The sequence below is a fragment of the Phyllobates terribilis genome, unplaced genomic scaffold, assembly GCF_046119375.1.
Source record: "Phyllobates terribilis strain yellow unplaced genomic scaffold, ASM4611937v1 Scaffold_9__5_contigs__length_417890890, whole genome shotgun sequence".
Classification (NCBI taxonomy): domain Eukaryota; kingdom Metazoa; phylum Chordata; class Amphibia; order Anura; family Dendrobatidae; genus Phyllobates; species Phyllobates terribilis.
The window spans coordinates 174,186,434-174,206,687 of record NW_027362769.1 but is presented as its reverse complement, the minus strand read 5'-3'; the positions used below and the strand labels follow the sequence as shown (position 1 = coordinate 174,206,687).

Below are 20,254 nucleotides of genomic sequence, written 5' to 3'. Positions count from 1 at the left end.
TGTTCAGAATAAACTGTGTGTGTACATGAGCAATAACACTTTTTCTACAGCCTGACAGCACCGCAGAGTAAAAAGTTGGAACCTTTCCATTCACCTCTGTAGTTCCCTGTTCTCGGGGGAGATCTACAGTCCCTGGTCGGCCAAGGTGAAGTAGTTTAGACCTGCATGTTTCTGTTCTTTCCTGCTTATAAGAGCATATATAGGCAGGTCTGAGCATCGGGCTGGGGGTGTCTTGTCGCCCTCCTGTCGGGTTATTCTTCTCCTGGTTGTTGCAGGGACTGGAGAGAGGATGCGGGGTCCATGATCGGTCTCTCCCGGGTCCGTAAGTGCGTAGTTGTATGTGGGGTGACACAAGAGCTCGCGTGTCTGTAAGGCCGAGTCACCAGACAGGTGCAATGTCCGGGTTGAGTTGCGCTCTTAAGCGTCAGCAGTGAATGGATCTGTGTGCGCCAAAGATGGATTTGGCAGTGTTCAAGGCATCTAGAAAATTAACCTTTCCATTTATAGTCTCTAAAAAATAAAACCGTTCAAGATGGAGATCGTACATGCCACTTTAAGGCTAATTTTCCCTTTGTGTTTTATGGCGATAATGGATTCGGTCGGATGCTTATTATCTCCCTAACCATCGCATCAAAAAAAGCTCATAGTGGCGGTAAACATTCAGGGACAACCACATCATCTCCAGTACCACCGCCTTCCTTGTGGTGTTGAGTGTTCACCGATGTTGTGGCCAAAATGTCCTCATGTGTGAAAAAAATATGCTTTTGTCCCAAATTGGGAGGATTTGGGTGTTGTGGACACGTCAGCAGCGCAATGTGCTGAGGCAGACTCCCGAGTTCTGTTTTGGGCTGAATCGTTAACGAAAATAAATCAAGACTGAACCCCGTCCAGGTTCAGACATTTCTCAACATTCTGTAAATTTCTGATGAAATTTTTTTATATATATAATATATAATTAATATATATTAATATTATTATTTTTATTTTATTTTTTTTCCCGTTTGTTATTTACCCGCTAGACAACTGTGGTAGTTGTCTCCCTTGCTGCAGATCAAAGTTCTACCCATTCTCGCCACCACTCCCCTTATCTCTGTAAATTTACCCGTCAGATTTGTTCTCTCCAAGAGGAAAAAGCTTTGGGTATAAGAAGGAAAAGCCCATCCAGAGAAAGACGTGTCGCTTAGTATCTCTGACGGCCGATATTCCAGCAGTCTTATAGGCTCGGATTCATACCAGATATCTGCAGGGGAGAGCCGATCCGCCTGGGAGGGAAATCAGGACGAGAACTTTCATATTGTATATCAAACTTTCATCATTGTTGATCTTTATTTCCCGGATCTATTTAACATGCCTGTAAAAAAACAAAAAACAACAAACCATTGGTTCTTTGAATCTTACAGAATAGGCAGTGGTGAGAATGGCTCTGAATAGCAGCTCATCCTTGGATTGCAGAGAAGGAGTGAACAGGGTCCTTTATCCTGGGGTCCAAATAAGAGAGAATAATGACATTTTGCAGAGTCTAAGGCTATATGCCCACGATGCAGAAATGCTCCGGATGTTTTCTGAGTGTTTCTGCATCTCCCTGGCAGAAAAAACACATGCGGATTGTCCATGCGTTTTTTCAGCCAGGGACAAGCGTTTGTCACGCGTTTTGCAAATGCGATTTCGCATGGGGGTTGACAAGCGATGTTAGCATCACTTGGAAAGTGCTTGACAACTTGGTCACACTATATAAATCCATGCAAACGGCATATATAGTGTGATCAAGTTAATATTTGAAAAAATGTTAAAAACGGTAAAAAAGAAAACAAACATTATACTTAACTTCTGATGGCCCCCGGTCTCCTTCTCCGGTCTCCCTGGCGGCTTGCGGTGGTGTAAAAGGACCTTCCATGACGTCATTTAGTCATGTAACAGGTCACGCGACCACCAACATCAGCGGTCGAGTGACCTGTCACATGACTAAATTATGTCATGGAAGGTCCTTTTACACCATCGCGAGCCGCCGGGGAGCCAGAACGCATCGTATAGGAGACCGGGGGCCATCAGAAGGTGAGTATAATGTTTATTTTACTTTACTTTTTTTTTTTACAGGTACTATGGTACCCGGGTCTGGAGGAGAGTCTTCTCTTCTCCAGACCCGGGTACCATCCGCACATTGAATCGCTTAATATCTGCATGTGCACATGTAGTGATGCGGATATTAAGCGATTCAATGCAAGTCAATGGCGGCAATTACGCTGCGTGTCCGCAAAATTAATGGACATGCTGCCGATTTTTCCGCAATGATAATCCGCAGCGGAAATTTCCGCAGCATGTGCACAGCACAGCGGATTATCATTGGGGAACATGGCAGACCTTCTACCAAGAGTTTTTTAAGCTTTTTCGCGGCGGAATTGCTTAAAAAACACATAGTGGGCACACAGCCTAATTCTCTCGCCCATCATAGGGGGAAGACTTCCTTTAGATCTAGGCCCATTTCTGGCCTTAAAGGGTATTTCCATCAGCAAGATCCTATCCCAATATGTAGTAGGTATAATAATATAAGCAAATACCTCCTATTAGAAATGTAGTATAGTTTTTCTGATTCACTATGTCTCTATCCTCATGTGCAGGCATTGCAGGACCTTTAGGTATCCATGGTTACAACCACTGATATAGTGACAGCTAGCTGCTAGTGGTCGTAACCATGGATACCTAAAGGTCCTGCAATGCCTGCACATGAGGAAAGGGACATAGCGAATAATAAAAGCTATGCTATATTTCTAATAGGAGGTAGTTGCTTATATTATTATACGTACTGCATATTGGGATAGGATCTTGGAGATGGGAATACCCCATTAAAGCAACTTTCTAGGATTTATCTCTAGTCCTTTAATGCCCGGCTTCATCCTGTCTCACAGGTATTTATTAAGGTTCTTGCTCTGGAGGACACTTATTGAATTACCGTCCATTTACCCCCTTTTTTCTGGATACATTTATGAAATTTGACCCGGCTTTTTCTTCCCTAAGCGTCATCCAAGTTTCACAGATCTTACGAGATTTTCCTCTTTCTTCTGTCTGATTCCTAAATCCCCAAAGGAGGAAAAATTTTACTCCTTAGATGTTGAATATGTTTTCTCCAATATCCAGAATTGACTCCTTTTTCAAGAGACCGAATAAAAGTAAAGCAGCCACAAAGGCTTCATTGGCCCGATGGGTGAGAATAGCAGTTGGCACACCCCATACCTCATCAGGTCAGGTTTTCCCCAAATACCTTAGGGCTCACTTTACTAGAGCCTCACCTACCTTTTCTAAGCCCCATAGGCTAAATTTGGGCCATTTGGACATGTTCTTTAGTAGAAGGTCATTCAAGCAATGTCTGTCTGCAGCCACCACTAGGGGGAGCTCCCTGTATATAGAGATACATAGTAAGATTCTGTCAGCAGTCACCACTAGGAGGAGCTCCCTGTATACAGAGATACATGATAACATTCTGTCTGCAGCCACCACTAGGGGGAGCTCCCTGTATACAGAGATACATGATAAGATCCTGTCTGCAGTCACCACTAGGGGGAGCTCCCTGTATATAGAGATACATGATAACATTCTGTCTGCAGCCACCACTAGGGGGAGCTCCCTGTATACAGAGATACATGATAAGATTCTGTCTGCAGCCACCACTAGGGGGAGCTCCCTGTATATAGAGATACATGATAACATTCTGTCTGCAGCCACCACTAGGGGGAGCTCCCTGTATACAGAGATACATGATAAGATTCTGTCTGCAGCCACCACTAGGGGGCGCTCCCTGTGTATAGAGAAACATGATGAGATTCTGTCAGCAGTCACCACTAGGAGGAGCTCCCTGTATATAGAGATACATGATAACATTCTGTCTGCAGCCACCACTAGGGGGAGCTCTCTGTATACAGAGACACATGATAAGATTCTGTCTACAGCCACCACTAGGGGGAGCTCCCTGTATAGAAAGATACATGATAAGATCCTGTCTGCAGTCAGCACTAGGGGGAGCTCTCTGTATACAGAGATACATGATAAGATTCTGTCAGCAGTCACCACTAGGAGGAGCTCCCTGTATATAGAGATACATGATAAGATTCTGTCAGCAGTCACCACTAGGAGGAGCTCCCTGTATATAGAGATACATGATAAGATCCCGTCTACAGCCACCACTAGGGGGAGCTCCCTGTATACAGAGATACATGATAACATTCTGTCTGCAGCCACCACTAGGGGGAGCTCCCTGTATACGGAGATACATGATAAGATTCTGTCTGCAGCCACCACTAGGGGAAGCTCCCTGTATACAGAGATACATGATAAGATCCTGTCTACAGCCACCACTAGGGGGAGCTCCCTGTATACAGAGATACATGATAACATTCTGTCTGCAGCCACCACTAGGGGGAGCTCCCTGTATACAGAGATACATGATAAGATTCTGTCTGCAGCCACCATTACAGGGAGCTCCTTGTATACAGAGATGCATGATAACATTCTGTCTGCAGCCACCACTAGGGGGAGCTCCCTGTATTCAGATATACATGATAAGATCCTATCTGCAGCCACCACTAGGGGGAGCTCCCTGTATACAGAGATACATGATAAGATTCTGTCTGCAGCCACCACTAGGGGGAGCTCCCTGTATATAGATACATGATAAGATTCTGTCTGCAGCCACCATTAGAGGGAGCTCCTTGTATACAGAGATACATGATAACATTCTGTCTGCAGTCACCACTAGGGGGAGCTCCCTGTATACAGAGATACATGATAAGATTCTGTCTGCAGCCACCACTAGGGGGAGCTCCCTGTATACAGAGATACATGATAACATTGTCTGCAGCCACCACTAGGGGGAGCTCCCTGTATACAGAGATACATGATAAGATCCTGTCTGCAGCCACCACTAGGGGGAGCTCCCTGTATACAGAGATACATGATAAGATCATGTCTGCTGCCACCACTAGAGGGAGCTCCTTGTATACAGAGATACATGATAAGATTCTGACTGCAACCACCACTAGGGGGAGCTCCCTGTATACAGAGATACATGATAAGATTCTGTATGCAGTCACCACTAGGGGGAGCTCCCAGTATACAGAGATACATGATAAGATCCTGTCTGCAGTCACCACTAGGGGGTGCTGTCTATATACAGAGATACATGATAAGATTATGTCTGCAGCCACCACTAGGGGAAGCTCCCTGTATACAGAGATACATGATGAGATTCTGTCTGCAGCCACCACTAGGGGGAGCTCCCTGTATACAGAGATACATGATAAGATCCTGTCTGCAGCCACCACTAGGGGGAGCTCCCTGTATACAGAGATACATGATATGATTCTGTCTGCAGCCACCACTAGGGGAGCTCCTTGTATACAGAGATACATGATAAGATTCTGTCTGCAGCCACCACTAGGGGGAGCTCCCTGTATACAGAGATACATAATGAGATTCTGGATTAGGAGTTTGGGAAAGCAGGGTGACAGTGTCACTCGGATCTGTATTAGTAGCTGCCCAGCAATAGAAATAACGTGGCTTAATGTAACTTTTCTAGTGAGGATTTTCTTTTTCTTCCTTTCCGTGCCCTGTGGAGCATCTTGTTCTCGGAGCAGCAGCTGCTGACACTTGAGAGTGCCTCTTTAAGAATGGGTAGGGAGCGCGGTCTGGGCAGGGCTGGGACACGGCGGCTTATAATACGCTGTGTCCTTCACTTCCACTCACACTGCTCGGGAGACGGCGCCTGAGGCTGCAGGGAAGGACCTCATCCCAGATGCTGCACTAACGGGAGCTGCTGCTGCTGACATGTGCCTGGCACAGGTATGGTACCTGGGCACTGCCCATATTAGTGGGTCACTCCATTACTATACAAAAGAAAGACCCCCAAAATCTAGAACAGATGTGAAGTGCTGTGCTCCAGTATTAGCATTGTCAGCTCAGTGTCTGGGTAGATGCTGGGCTTGGTGTCGGGGCAGATGCCATTTTTAGTCTTGGGACAGGTGCCAGGCTTTATGTTGGGGATGGTGTCTGTCTGGCTTTGTGTCAGGGCAGTGGCTGAACTCAGTGTCGGGGCAGATGCCGGGCTTGGTGTTTGGGCAGGTGCCGGGCTCTGTGTTGGGGTAACTGCCAGGCTCAGTGTTGGGGGCAGGTGCTGGGCTTTGTGTTGGGCATAGTGCCGGGCTCGGTGTTGGGGCAGATGCCGGATTTTATGTCAGGGATTTTGCCAGGCTCGGTGTGGGGGCAGATGCCGGGTTTTTTGTCAGGGATTTTGCCGGGCTCGGTGTGGGGGCAAATTCTGGGTTTTGTGCCGGTGATTGTGCCTGGCTCGGTGTCAGGGATGGTGCTGGGCTCGGTGTTGGGGAAGATGCCAGGTTTTATGTCGGGGATGGTGCGGGGCTCGGTGTCAGGGCTGGTGTCGGGGATTGTGCCGGGCTCGGTGTGGGGGCAGGTTCCGGGTTTTGTGCCGGGGATGGTGCCTGGCTCAGTGTCAGGGCAGGTGTCTGGGATGGTGCCGGGCTTGGTGTTAGGGCAGGTTCTGGATTTTGCATCGGGATGGTGCCTGGCTCGGTGTGGGGGCAGGTGTCGGGGATGGTGCCGGGCTTGGTGTTGGGGCAGGTTCCGGGCTTTGTGTCTTGGATGGTGCTGGGCTCGGTGTCAGGGCAGGGGCCGAGCTCGATGTCGGGGCAGATGCCAGGCCCGGTGTCAGGGCTGGGGCCGAGCTCGATGTCGGGGCAGATGCCAGGCTCGGTGTCAGGGCAAGGGCCGAGCTCGGTGTCAGGGCTGGGGCCGAGCTCGATGTCGGGGCAGATGCCAGGCTCGGTGTCAGGGCAAGGGCCGAGTTCGATGTCGGGGCAGATGCCAGGCTCGGTGTCAGGGCTGGGGCCGAGCTCGATGTCGGGGCAGATGCCAGGCTCGGTGTCAGGGCTGGGGCCGAGCTCGATGTCGGGGCAGATGCCAGGCTCGGTGTCAGGGCAAGGGCCGAGCTCGATGTCGGGGCAGATGCCAGGCTCGGTGTCAGGGCAAGGGCCGAGCTCGATGTCGGGGCAGATGCCAGGCTCGGTGTCAGGGCAGGGGCCAAGCTCGATGTCGGGGCAGATGCCAGGCTCGGTGTCAGGGCTGGGGCCGAGCTCGATGTCGGGACAGATGCCAGGCCCGGTGTCAGGGTAGGGGCCGAGCTTGATGTCGGGGCAGATGCCAGGCTTGGTGTCAGGGCAGCTGACGGGCATCGGTGTTGGGATTAATACCGGGCTCACAGCAGGAGCAGAATTCTGTGCAGCAGGTGCAGGATTAGAGCAGGTCTCATGGCTGCCAGTATCTGGGTTATGAGAAGATAATAAGTTTATCCAATGACACGATCTTTAAAGCCGATGACTAAGACTGATGCCAACCGCCCCCAATCTACTGGGTGTACAGAGGGCATCCTGGAGAAGTGCCCTGGAATTACACCTAAGTGCACGGGTCCGTGAAATGGTATCAGACAGAATTGGATACACAGCTCAGCAACAGTATCACACATGATGATAGGATTAGATATTCCATCTTTGGATACATTATAGTATTATCACACATGAAAGGAGAATTCTATGCTTTGTTTTTTGGACTTTTTTGGCTGCTCAGCCTCACTAATGTCAATGAGGGATAAGAACAGACTAAAATCATTTAAAAGCCTGATATCCTGTGCGTTAAAGAAATGTATTGCAGGTCTAAACACACAAGGAAAAAAATCGAATTCATTTTACGTCTCTGAGCTTTTTTCCGCCCTAAAAAAAAAAAAAAAAAATGAAATAAACAGCAAAAATTCTACATCAGTATGATCACTCTCAGTATCCGGTCAGTATTTTTTCTCAGGAGTGGGAGCCAAAACCAGGAGTGGGTGATAAATGCAGAATTGGTGACTTGTTTCTATTCTACCTTTTCTCTGATTGTTCCTCACCTGGTTTTGGCTCTAACTCCCGAGAAAAAATACTGACCGAATACTGATAGTGGGACCGTGGCCTTAGAGTGGGGCCCCTTCTTCACTGATTCATACTGATGAGACTGCAGCCTCCTGGGTGGTGCGGAGTACCACGTCCATCTCAGACCCCACATAGACCCAGTTCCTATTTGCACTACAGTAGGATCCGTCAAGAGCAAAGCCAATTGTGCCATTCACGTGGGAACCCTCCAGTTTATGGGCATTTCTCCCAAAATTGCTCCTTCAAGTCATTGAAATTCTGTCCTTTCATTATGATGGATGCCTGACATTTTATCAAATCTCCTTTCTTTTACAATCTCCTGGAAGAAAGGGTCGGCTCAGGTCAGACTGTGTAAAGAACGGCTGCAGAGATTACGGGGTTAATAGGCGGATCACAACAGAAGAGCTATACATTCATAAGGACATGATACATAGTTGCCAAAAGTGTCTGTTACACCGAAATCAATACATAAAAAAATGATATATTGTAACAAGCCCTGCAGCTGTGAAGATGGCACATGATGAAGAAAGGGTTGAAGGTTCCTATTCACTGACAGGCAGCAGAGATACTGACTACAATGACGGAATGAAATGCGGCAAATCGGGAACCGTATTCATAGCTGTAAGTAAAAAAAGTCACAAATGCAATATTTTGAGCCTTTTGCTCGTTTTCCAATGCCGCTGGTGGCTTGTTCTAGTGGGAAAAGATGGGCAGATTTACTATCCTCCTGCCGCCTGTGTATATCATGCAGTGCTCTGTATGGGATCGTTATGGGATTAGCCTCCATACAGTATTTTTACCCCCAGTTTCATCTTACTCATTTATGATGGCAGTCGCTTAGTGTGAGTGGTGTATACGGCAGTGATTTATATGGCGGCGTTTTATGCAGTTCTTTAATGGAGTCCATGAGTAATCATTATTATTGTTCGTGCAGCTGGTCCGGGCGCCGGCTGACACATCCCATACATCTCCGCGCTTCCCGGAATCGTTACTAATCAGATTCTGTTATTCGTAGCAATGAGCGGTCCGTGCATTGTGCCGCAATCTGGTTACATTTAATCTAATGCAATGGCCTCCAACCTGCGGCACTCCCAACTCTTGCAGAACTACAACTCCCAACAATTCCTGAGAGCCAAAGCATGCCTGAGCTTGCTGGGATTTATAGTTTTGCAACAGTACGTGAGCCACGAGTTGGAGATTACTGATCTAAAGTGATTATGATACTAGACTAATATGCCATTCAGGGACCATGGAAAGCTGGGTGCAATTGCTTTTGAGCATTATTTAGCACCAGTCACCTGGCATCTGTAGTGTATGGAGGAAACCATAGTCAGCAAAAAAGGAAGCCGAAGCCCTAATGGATTACGCAGGGTTTATGCCTTTATTTGTCCTGGGCGACGTCTGCGGCTGAAATTAAATGGAAATGTAAAAAAGAAAGTTAAGAGATTGAGCAAAACCCAGCGTATGCCGCCTGCGGCCAAGATAATTAGCTAATGAATTAAATCCTTCTATGTCAGCTCTTCTGTGTGAAATCATGGTGCAGCACTTCAGGGTGAGATCGGTGGTAATATGCAAACCAATGCACAAAATGCAGCATCCAAGCGCTGCCATACAGTGCACAAATAATAGTGCTATACAGTGTCAAACAATCCCAAAAGAAGGATGGCTAAATAATAGTGCCATAATGTGCCAAAATAATGCCTCCATCCAGTAATCTGAATACTACTGTCATACAGTATGTAGATAATACCGCCATACAGTGCACTAATGCTGTTTATGTACTGGCCTATCTGCACCATACAGTATGTAAATAATACCGCCATACAGTGCACTAATGCTGTTTATGTACTGGCCTATCTGCACCATACAGTATGTAAATAATACCGCCATACAGTGCACTAATGCTGTTTATGTACTGGCGAATATGCACCATACAGTATGTAGATAATAGCGCCATACAGTGCACTAATGCTGTTTATGTACTGGCCTATCTGCACCATACAGTATGTAAATAATACCACCATACAGTGCACTAATGCTGTTTATGTACTGGCGAATATGCACCATACAGTATGTAGATAATAGCGCCATACAGTGCACTAATCCTGTTTATGTACTGGTGAATATGCACCGTACAGTATGTAGATAATAGCGCCATACAGTGCACTAATGCTGTTTATGTACTGGCCTAGCTGCACCATACAGTATGTAAATAATACCGCCATACAGTGCACTAATGCTGTTTATGTACTGGCGAATATGCACCATACAGTATGTAGATAATAGTGCCATACAGTGCACTAATGCTGTTTATGTTCTGGCCAATCTGCACCATACAGTATGTAAATAATACCGCCATACAGTGCACTAATGCTGTTTATGTACTGGCGAATATGCACCATACAGTATGTAGATAATAGTGCCATACAGTGCACTAATGCTGTTTATGTTCTGGCCAATCTGCACCATACAGTATGTAAATAATACCGCCATACAGCGCCTAAATATTGAGCATATATAAATACTGTATGACACCCAAATTAGAAAAATAATAGTCCCAGATACTAGTGCCCAGGGATGGGGGTCCGGTGCCCTCCATCCCTGGTGGAGATTCTGCAGCACGGGCACATACTATGAGCAGAGTCTGAGGCGAGCCGCCATGGAGCAGCTAGTGGCAGCATCACAGGACGGGGCACTAGTCTGGTTCCGCTTCCCGTAGAACCTTCCGTTCTTTCCTTTTCCCGGAGACGTCACTATTTATTTATTTCTTTACCCCATAAATACGGCGTCTTACATTATGCAAATGTCCCCGAATGATCCCGAGTATTGATCTCCTGAGCGATGGTCGATAGCACTCAGGTCAGATCCTGGAAAGTGACGAGACGTTCACATCTGCCCAACTACTCCCCCATCATCCGGCCGACACATCAGAGAAGGAGGATGAGAGCACTCCCCCCAGCAGCTGCCATGCAATGTACTGACTGTATATCACCACTGACATGTCTGACAGTAGTTCTGTGACACCTTATCACATGTGAAAGCTTAGATACATGTGGAAGACAGTATCACACAGGAAGGCTTAGAAACACTAACTCAGTAGATAGTATCATAAATGAGAGCTTAGATACACTTGGAAGAAGACAGTATTATATATGAAAGATTAGATACACTGCGAAGAAGACAGTATCACAAATGATCTGCTTAGATACACTGACTCCGCAGATATAGTATCACATACAACCTCTGGCAAAAATGATGGAATCACCGGGCTCGGAGGATGTTCATTCAGTTGTTTAATGTTGAAAAAAAGCAGATCACTGACATGGCACAAAACTAAAGTCATTTCAAATGGCAACTTTATGGCTTTAAGAAACACTAAAAGAAATCAAGATTAAAAATGTGGTACTCAGTAAGGGTAATTTTTTTTCAGACTAAGCAGAGGGAAAAAATGATGGAATCACTCAATTCTGAGGAAAAAATTATGGAATCACCCTGTAAATTTTCATTTCCAAAACTAACACCTGCATCAAATTAGATCTGCTCGTTAGTCTGCATCTAAAAAGGAGTGATCACACCTAGAAGAGCTGCTGAACCAAGTAGACTGACATGAATATGATGCTCCACACATGGCAGGATTAGAGACATTGCATAAACAAATAGTATCGCACGTGACAAGCTTAGATACACTGGATCAGCAGACAGTATCACACAACATGGGATTAGATACACAGCTCAGCAGTCAGTATCATACATGATAGGATTAGATACACAGCTCAGCAGACAGTATCACACAGGATAGGATTAGATACACAGCTCAGCAGACAGTATCACACAGGATAGGATTAGATACACAGCTCAGCAGACAGTATCACACAGGATAGGATTAGATACACAGCTCAGCAGACAGTATCACACAGGATAGGATTAGATACACAGCTCAGCAGACAGTATCACACATGATAGGATTAGATACACTGGATCAGCAGACAGTATCACACAACATGGGATTAGATACACAGCTCAGCAGTCAGTATCATACATGATAGGATTAGATACACGGCTCAACAGACAGTATCACACAGGATAGGATTAGATACACGGCTCAGCAGACAGTATCACACAGGATAGGATTAGATACACAGCTCAGCAGACAGTATCACACAGGATAGGATTAGATACACAGCTCAGCAGACAGTATCACACAGGATAGGATTAGATACACAGCTCAGCAGACAGTATCACACATGATAGGATTAGATACACTGGATCAGCAGACAGTATCACACAACATGGGATTAGATACACAGCTCAGCAGACAGTATCACACAGGATAGGATTAGATACACGGCTCAGCAGACAGTATCACACAGGATAGGATTAGATACACGGCTCAGCAGACAGTATCACACATGATAGGATTAGATACACGGCTCAGCAGACAGGATCACACAGGATAGGATTAGATACACAGCTCAGCAGACAGTATCACACAGGATAGGATTAGATACACAGCTCAGCAGACAGTATCACACAGGATAGGATTAGATACACGGCTCAGCAGACAGTATCACACAGGATAGGATTAGATACACAGCTCAGCAGACAGTATCACACAGGATAGGATTAGATACACGGCTCAGCAGACAGTATCACACAGGATAGGATTAGATACACGGCTCAGCAGACAGTATCACACAGGATAGGATTAGATACACAGCTCAGCAGACAGTATCACACAGGATAGGATTAGATACACGGCTCAGCAGACAGTATCACACAGGATAGGATTAGATACACGGCTCAACAGACAGTATCACACAGGATAGGATTAGATACACAGCTCAGCAGACAGTATCACACATAATAGGATTAGATACACAGCTCAGCAGACAGTATCACACAGGATAGGATTAGATACACGGCTCAACAGACAGTATCACATAGGATAGGATTAGATACACGGCTCAACAGACAGTATCACACAGGATAGGATTAGATACATGGCTCAGCAGACAGTATCACACAGGATAGGATTAGATACATGACTCAGCAGACAGTATCACACAGGAGAGGATTAGATACATGGCTCAGCAGACAGTATCACACAGGATAGGATTAGATACACAGCTCAGCAGACAGTATCACACAGGATAGGATTAGATACACGGCTCAACAGACAGTATCACATAGGATAGGATTAGATACACGGCTCAACAGACAGTATCACACAGGATAGGATTAGATACATGGCTCAGCAGACAGTATCACACAGGATAGGATTAGATACATGGCTCAGCAGACAGTATCACACAGGATAGGATTAGATACATGACTCAGCAGACAGTATCACACAGGAGAGGATTAGATACATGGCTCAGCAGACAGTATCACACAGGATAGGATTAGATACATGGCTCAGCAGACATTATCACACAGGATAGGATTACATACACAGCTCAGCAGACAGTATCACACAGGATAGGATTAGATACACGGCTCAACAGACAGTATCACATAGGATAGGATTAGATACACGGCTCAACAGACAGTATCACACAGGATAGGATTAGATACATGGCTCAGCAGACAGTATCACACAGGATAGGATTAGATACATGACTCAGCAGACAGTATCACACAGGACAGGATTAGATACATGGCTCAGCAGACAGTATCACATGATAGGATTACATACACAGCTCAGCAGACCATATCACACAGGATAGGATTAGATACACAGCTCAGCAGACAGTATCACACAGGATAGGATTAGATACACAGCTCAGCAGACAGTATCACACAGGATAGGATTAGATACACGGCTCAGCAGACAGTATTACACATGATGGGATTAGATACACAGCTCAGCAGACAGTATCACACAGGATAGGATTAGATACACAGCTCAGCAGACAGTATCACACAGGATAGGATTAGATACACAGCTCAGCAGACAGTATCACACAGGATAGGATTAGATACACAGCTCAGCAGACAGTATCACACAGGATAGAATTAGATACACAGCTCAGCAGACAGTATCACACAGGATAGGATTAGATACACGGCTCAGCAGACAGTATCACACAGGATAGGATTAGATACACAGCTCAGCAGACAGTATCACACAGGATAGGATTATATACACAGCTCAGCAGACAGTATCACACAGGATAGGATTTGATACACGGCTCAGCAGACAGTATTACACAGGATGGGATTAGATACACGGCTCAGCAGACAGTATCACACAGGATAGGATTAGATACACGGCTCAGCAGACAGTATTACACATGATGGGATTAGATACACAGCTCAGCAGACAGTATCACACAGGATAGGATTAGATACACGGCTCAGCAGACAGTATCACACCGGATAGGATTAGATACACAGCTCAGCAGACAGTATCACACAGGATAGGTTTAGATACAGCAGCTCAGCAGACAGTATCACACAGGATAGGATTAGATACACAGCTCAGCAGACAGTATCGCACAGGATAGGATTAGATACACGGCTCAGCAGACAGTATCACACAGGATAGGTTTAGATACAGCAGCTCAGCAGACAGTATCACACAGGATAGGATTAGATACACGGCTCAGCAGACAGTATCACACAGGAGAGGATTAGATACACGGCTCAGCAGACAGTATCACATGATAGGATTAGATACACGGCTCAGCAGACAGTATCACACAGGATAGGTTTAGATACAGCAGCTCAGCAGACAGTATCACACAGGATAGGATTAGATACACGGCTCAGCAGACAGTATCACACAGGAGAGGATTAGATACACGGCTCAGCAGACAGTATCACACAGGATAGGTTTAGATACAGCAGCTCAGCAGACAGTATCACACAGGATAGGATTAGATACACGGCTCAGCAGACAGTATCACACAGGAGAGGATTAGATACACGGCTCAGCAGGCAGTATCACACAGGAGAGGATTAGATACACGGCTCAGCAGACAGTATCACATGATAGGATTACATACACAGCTCAGCAGACAGTATCACACAGGATAGGATTAGATACACGACTCAGCAGGCAGTATCACACAGGAGAGGATTAGATACACGGCTCAGCAGACAGTATCACACAGGAGAGGATTAGATACACGGCTCAGCAGACAGTATCACATGATAGGATTAGATACACAGCTCAGCAGACAGTATCACACAGGAGAGGATTAGATACACTGCTCAGCAGTACTTTGACCCTGGGAAATATTTTATAATGAAGTTCGGTGACATATATGATGGGGGGAGTAGTTATGGGACTTTCTTTGAGTGGGTGTGAGGGGGTCATTATTATAAACCAGGATCAGGACCCCAGACAATGGCGGTAGCGCCGGAGATCTCCTTATAATACGCTCGTTGCCAAAAGATTTGGGACAAAAATTGTGTTTTTCATATTTTGTGGCTTCAGTGTTTTTCACTCTTTTAGTCGGATGTTTCTCTGGTTACTGACGGACCATTCTAAACATTCCAAAATTGTTACATTTTATTGACAAATCCATGAAGTTTCTGTGACTCCTCAATATTTCCAGCGCTGCCCCTTATTCTCCAGACTTCTGCCCTTCCCCCGGCAGCTGATATCAACTCCTGTACCAGATCCTGACTGATGGCCGCGCGTTTTTGTCTCGTCAGAGCTCGGAGGTGATCACCATTTATGGGTTTTTCTTTGTTGCTTTTTGAGGATTGGCAATGGGGAGTTTCCTGCTCTGAATCCACAATGTCAGGGTTTTGTTCACTGAGACACTTAGTTACCATCTTTACCTTGTGACCTGGTCTCCGTCATGTGGGAAAAGCCATCATCACCACATTATCCTGGATGATGGGAGAAGTTGTTCTTGTAAGAAGTTTAGATCCCGTTCTTTATTCATAGTCGTGTTCTTAGGTAAGTTTGTGAGTGTTCCCCTCCATGGATGAGAAGCCCCCACACATAGTGAGTGATCCCCTCCATGGATGAGAAGCCCCCACACATAGTGAGTGATCCCCTCCATGGATGAGAAGCCCCCACACATAGTGAGTGATCACCTCCATGGATGAGAAGCCCCCACACATAGTGAGTGATCACCTCCATGGATGAGAAGCCCACACATAGTGAGTGATCACCTCCATGGACGAGAAGCCCACACATAGTTAGTGACCCCTTCCATGGATGAGAAGCCTCCACACATAGTGAGTGATCCCCTCCATGGATGAGAAGCCCCCGCACATTGTGAGTGATCCCCTCCATGGATGAGAAGCCCCCACACATAGTGAGTGATCCCCTCCATGGATGAGAAGCCCCCACACATAGTGAGTGATCACCTCCATGGATGAGAAGCCACCACACATAGTGAGTGATCCCCTCCATGGATGAGAAGCCCCCGCACATTGTGAGTGATCCCCTCCATGGATGAGAAGCCCCCACACATAGTGAGTGATCCCCTCCATGGATGAGAAGCCCCCACACATAGTGAGTGATCCCCTCCATGGATGAGAAGACCCCACTCATAGTGAGTGATCCCCTCCATGGATGAGAAGCCCCCACACATAGTGAGTGATCCCCTCCATGGATGAGAAGACCCCACACATAGTGAGTGATCCCCTCCATGGATGAGAAGACCCCACACATAGTGAGTGATCCCCTCCATGGATGAGAAGCCCCCACACATAGTGAGTGATCCCCTCCATGGATGAGAAGCCCCCTCACATAGTGAGTGATCCCCTCCATGGATGAGAAGCCCCCACACATAGTGAGTGATCCCCTCCATGGTTGGGAAGCCCCCACACATAGTGAGTGATCCCCTCCATGGATGAGAAGCCCCCACACATAGTGAGTGATCCCCTCCATGGATGAGAAGCCCCCACATAGTGAGTGATCCCCTCCATGGATGAGAAGCCCCCACACATAGTGGGTGATCCCCTCCATGGATGAGAAGCCCCCACACATAGTGAGTGATCTCCTCCATGGATGAGAAGCCAACACAGTGAGTGATCCCCTCCATGGATGAGAAGCCCCCACACATAGTGAGTGATCCCCTCCATGGATGAGAAGCCCCCACACATAGTGAGTGATCCCCTCCATGGATGAGAAGCCCCCACACATAGTGAGTGATCCCCTCCATGGTTGGGAAGCCCCCACACATAGTGAGTGATCCCCTCCATGGATGAGAAGCCCCCACATAGTGAGTGATCCCCTCCATGGATGAGAAGCCCCCACACATAGTGAGTGATCTCCTCCATGGATGAGATGCCCACACAGTGAGTGATCCCCTCCATGGATGAGAAGCCCCCACACATAGTGAGTGATCCCCTCCATGGATGAGAAGCCCCCACACATAGTGAGTGATCCCCTCCATGGTTGGGAAGCCCCCACACATAGTGAGTGATCCCCTCCATGGATGAGAAGCCCCCACATAGTGAGTGATCCCCTCCATGGATGAGAAGCCCCCACACATAGTGAGTGATCCCCTCCATGGATGAGAAGCCCCCACACATAGTGAGTGATCCCCTCCATGGATGAGAAGCCCCCACACATAGTGAGTGATCACCTCCATGGATGAGAAGCCCCCACACATAGTGAGTGATCCCCTCCATGGATGAGAAACCCCCACACATTGTGAGTGATCCCCTCCATGGATGAGAAGCCCCCACACATAGTGAGTGATCCCCTCCATGGATGAGAAGCTCCCACACATAGTGAGTGATCCCCTCCATGGATGAGAAGCCCCCACACATGAATGATGGCATGAACTTTGCTGCTGGCAGACGCTGGACTCAGGGCAGCATCACCTTTTCTTCTCTGGACAATCATCCTCCCATAGAAACATCAGACAGAAAAAACAAAAACACAACCTCCTTGTGACGACCTAAAGGAACAGATTACTGACCACCTTTTATTGATTGATGTTCTGCAGCAGCTGAGGTGTATTATGAGATTCTGCAGCAGCTGAGTTGTATTATGAGGTTCTGCAGCAGCTGAGGTGTATTATGATGTTCTGCAGCAGCTGAGGTGTATTATGATGTTCTGCAGTGGTTGGTGTATATTATGAGGTTCTGCTGCAGCTGACGTTGATATTATGAGGTTCTGCAGCAGCTAACGTGGGTATTGTGAGGTTCTGCAGCAGCTGATGTTGGTATTATGATGTTCTGCAGCAGCTGAGGTGTATTATGAGGCTCTGCAGCAGTTGAGGTGTGTATTATGAGGTTCTGCAGCAGCTGACGTGGGTATTATGAGGTTCTGCAGCAGCTGAGGTGTATTATGATGTTCTGCAGTGGATGGTGTATATTATGAGGTTCTGCTGCAGCTGACGTTGATATTATGAGGTTCTGCTGCAGCTGACGTTGTTATTATGAGGTTCTGCAGCAGCTGACGTTGATATTATGAGGTTCTGCAGCAGCTGATGTTGGTATTATGAGGTTCTGCAGCAGCTGAGGAGTGTATTACGAGGTTCTGCATCAATTGAGCTGCTGAAGAACCTCTTTCTTTCAAACGATAAAGATCACTACACGTCAGTGCGTCAGTGACTTGCACACGAGAAGTATTTCTCTGCAGGAGCGATTTGTGACAGACCTTCGTGCACAAGATATAAGCGGTGCCTGTGTGACGCTGATCTTCTCTGTATAACCGTCCGGCTTTGACATCAGCAGGTGATGATTATTCAGATATTATTTACAGACTTGTCAATGGGAAATTACCAATATGTATAACGAATCAGTGTTCCCTGCGGTGACAGATAGGTCTATGTGGGGTCCCCGGCGCTCAGGTAGTAGGAGGAGGCTCTCCGCTCACGTTGTGTGGCGTTGTGCATGTGTTTTCTCGTCCTGGGAGGCTGAAATTGAAGCCGTCTTTCCACTGGACCTACTATGTTACTGTGTAACCCTATAAGTGCAGATCCGCGCTGTCACTCACTGACTCAGGGTATTCCCTGCGCTGCGCAGCTCCCGGCTGGATGTCAGTTTTCCATGTTGCTCCTTCTCCCCTTCCTCAGGAAGAAATGCAAGACCCGTCCTAATGAAGCGTCAGACAATGGCGGACACCATGCAGAAAACTCATTAAGCCTCTGCTTACTGGATACATGATCCAGACGGAGTCCTGAACCCTGGGAGGACGCCAGCTCCGCGTATCAGGTCAGTGTGTGCCCTAGATAAAGCCGAGGCCGAGAGGAGCAGGGGCCAGCGGCTTATAATAGTGCCGGAGCGTTATACGAGGAGCAGCCCCCTTATTACAGTACAGCAGTGATATACCATGCTTTGAAAAAGTATTCATACCCCGTGAACTGTTCCACATTTTTTCACACTACACCCACAAACTTAAATGTATTTTATTGGTATTTTATGTGACACCAACACAAAGTAGCAAATGTTACTGAAGTGTAAAGAAAATGATACAGGGTTATCTAAATATTTTAAATATATAAACCTGAACATTGTGCGTTGAATTTGTTTTCAGCCCCCTGAGTCAGTACTTTGTAGGACCACCTTTCGCTGCAGTTACTGCCGCAGTCTTTTAGGGTCTGTCTCTCCCAGCTTTCACTGCAGTCTTTTGGGGTCTGTCGCTCCAGTTTTGCACATCTAGAAGTGACATTTTGCTCCTTCTTCTTTGCCCCCTCGCTCTCGCTCAGTGAGATTGGATGGAGACGTCTTGTCACAGATTCTCTGGGATTTGGGTCTGGACTGTGATTGCGCTGTTCACACACATGAATATGATCTGATCTAAACCCTACATTGTAGCTCTGGCAGGATGTTTAGGGTCATTGTCCTGCTGGAAGGTGAAACTACACCCCAGTCTGAAGCCTTTCGCAGTCTCTAACAGGTTTTCCTCCAGGATTGCTTTGGTTTTAGCTCCATCCATCTTCCCATCAACTCTGACCAGCTTCCCTGCCCCTGATGAAGAAAAGCTTCCCCACAGCAGAATGCTGCCTCCACCATGTGTGACGGTAGGGATGGTGTTTTCAGAGTGATTTGCAGAGTTAGTTTTCCACCACGCATAGCGTTTTGCATTCAACTCAAAAAGTTCTCCTTTGGTCTCATCTGACCAGAGCACCTTCTTCCACAGGCTCTCTATGTCCCCTACATGGCTTTTTGAAAACTGAAAACGAGACTTTTATGACTTTCAAAAATGACTTTCTTCTTCCACTCTTCCATAAAGGACAGATTTGTTGAGTATTCGATTCATAGTCGTCCTGTAGACTGATTCTCCCACATGAGCCGTGGATCTGCAGCTCCTCCAGAGTGACCATGGACCTCTTGGCTGCCTCTCTTGCTTGGGATGTCAGTGTAGGTGG

The 20,254-nt window shown here is 46.8% G+C and overlaps 1 protein-coding gene across 1 annotated transcript in view; it reads left to right on the top strand.

Annotated features, from left to right (window-relative positions):
* Positions 1 to 5,704: 5,704 nt before the first annotated feature.
* Positions 5,705 to 20,254, top strand: part of PLCD4 (phospholipase C delta 4) — a 77,109-nt gene continuing 62,559 nt past the window's right edge. Inside the window, exons 1-2 of the mRNA XM_073647404.1 lie at positions 5,705 to 5,829; positions 18,959 to 19,097. The gene's annotated coding sequence lies outside the window, so the exon portion shown is untranslated. The remainder of the gene's footprint in view (positions 5,830 to 18,958; positions 19,098 to 20,254) is intronic.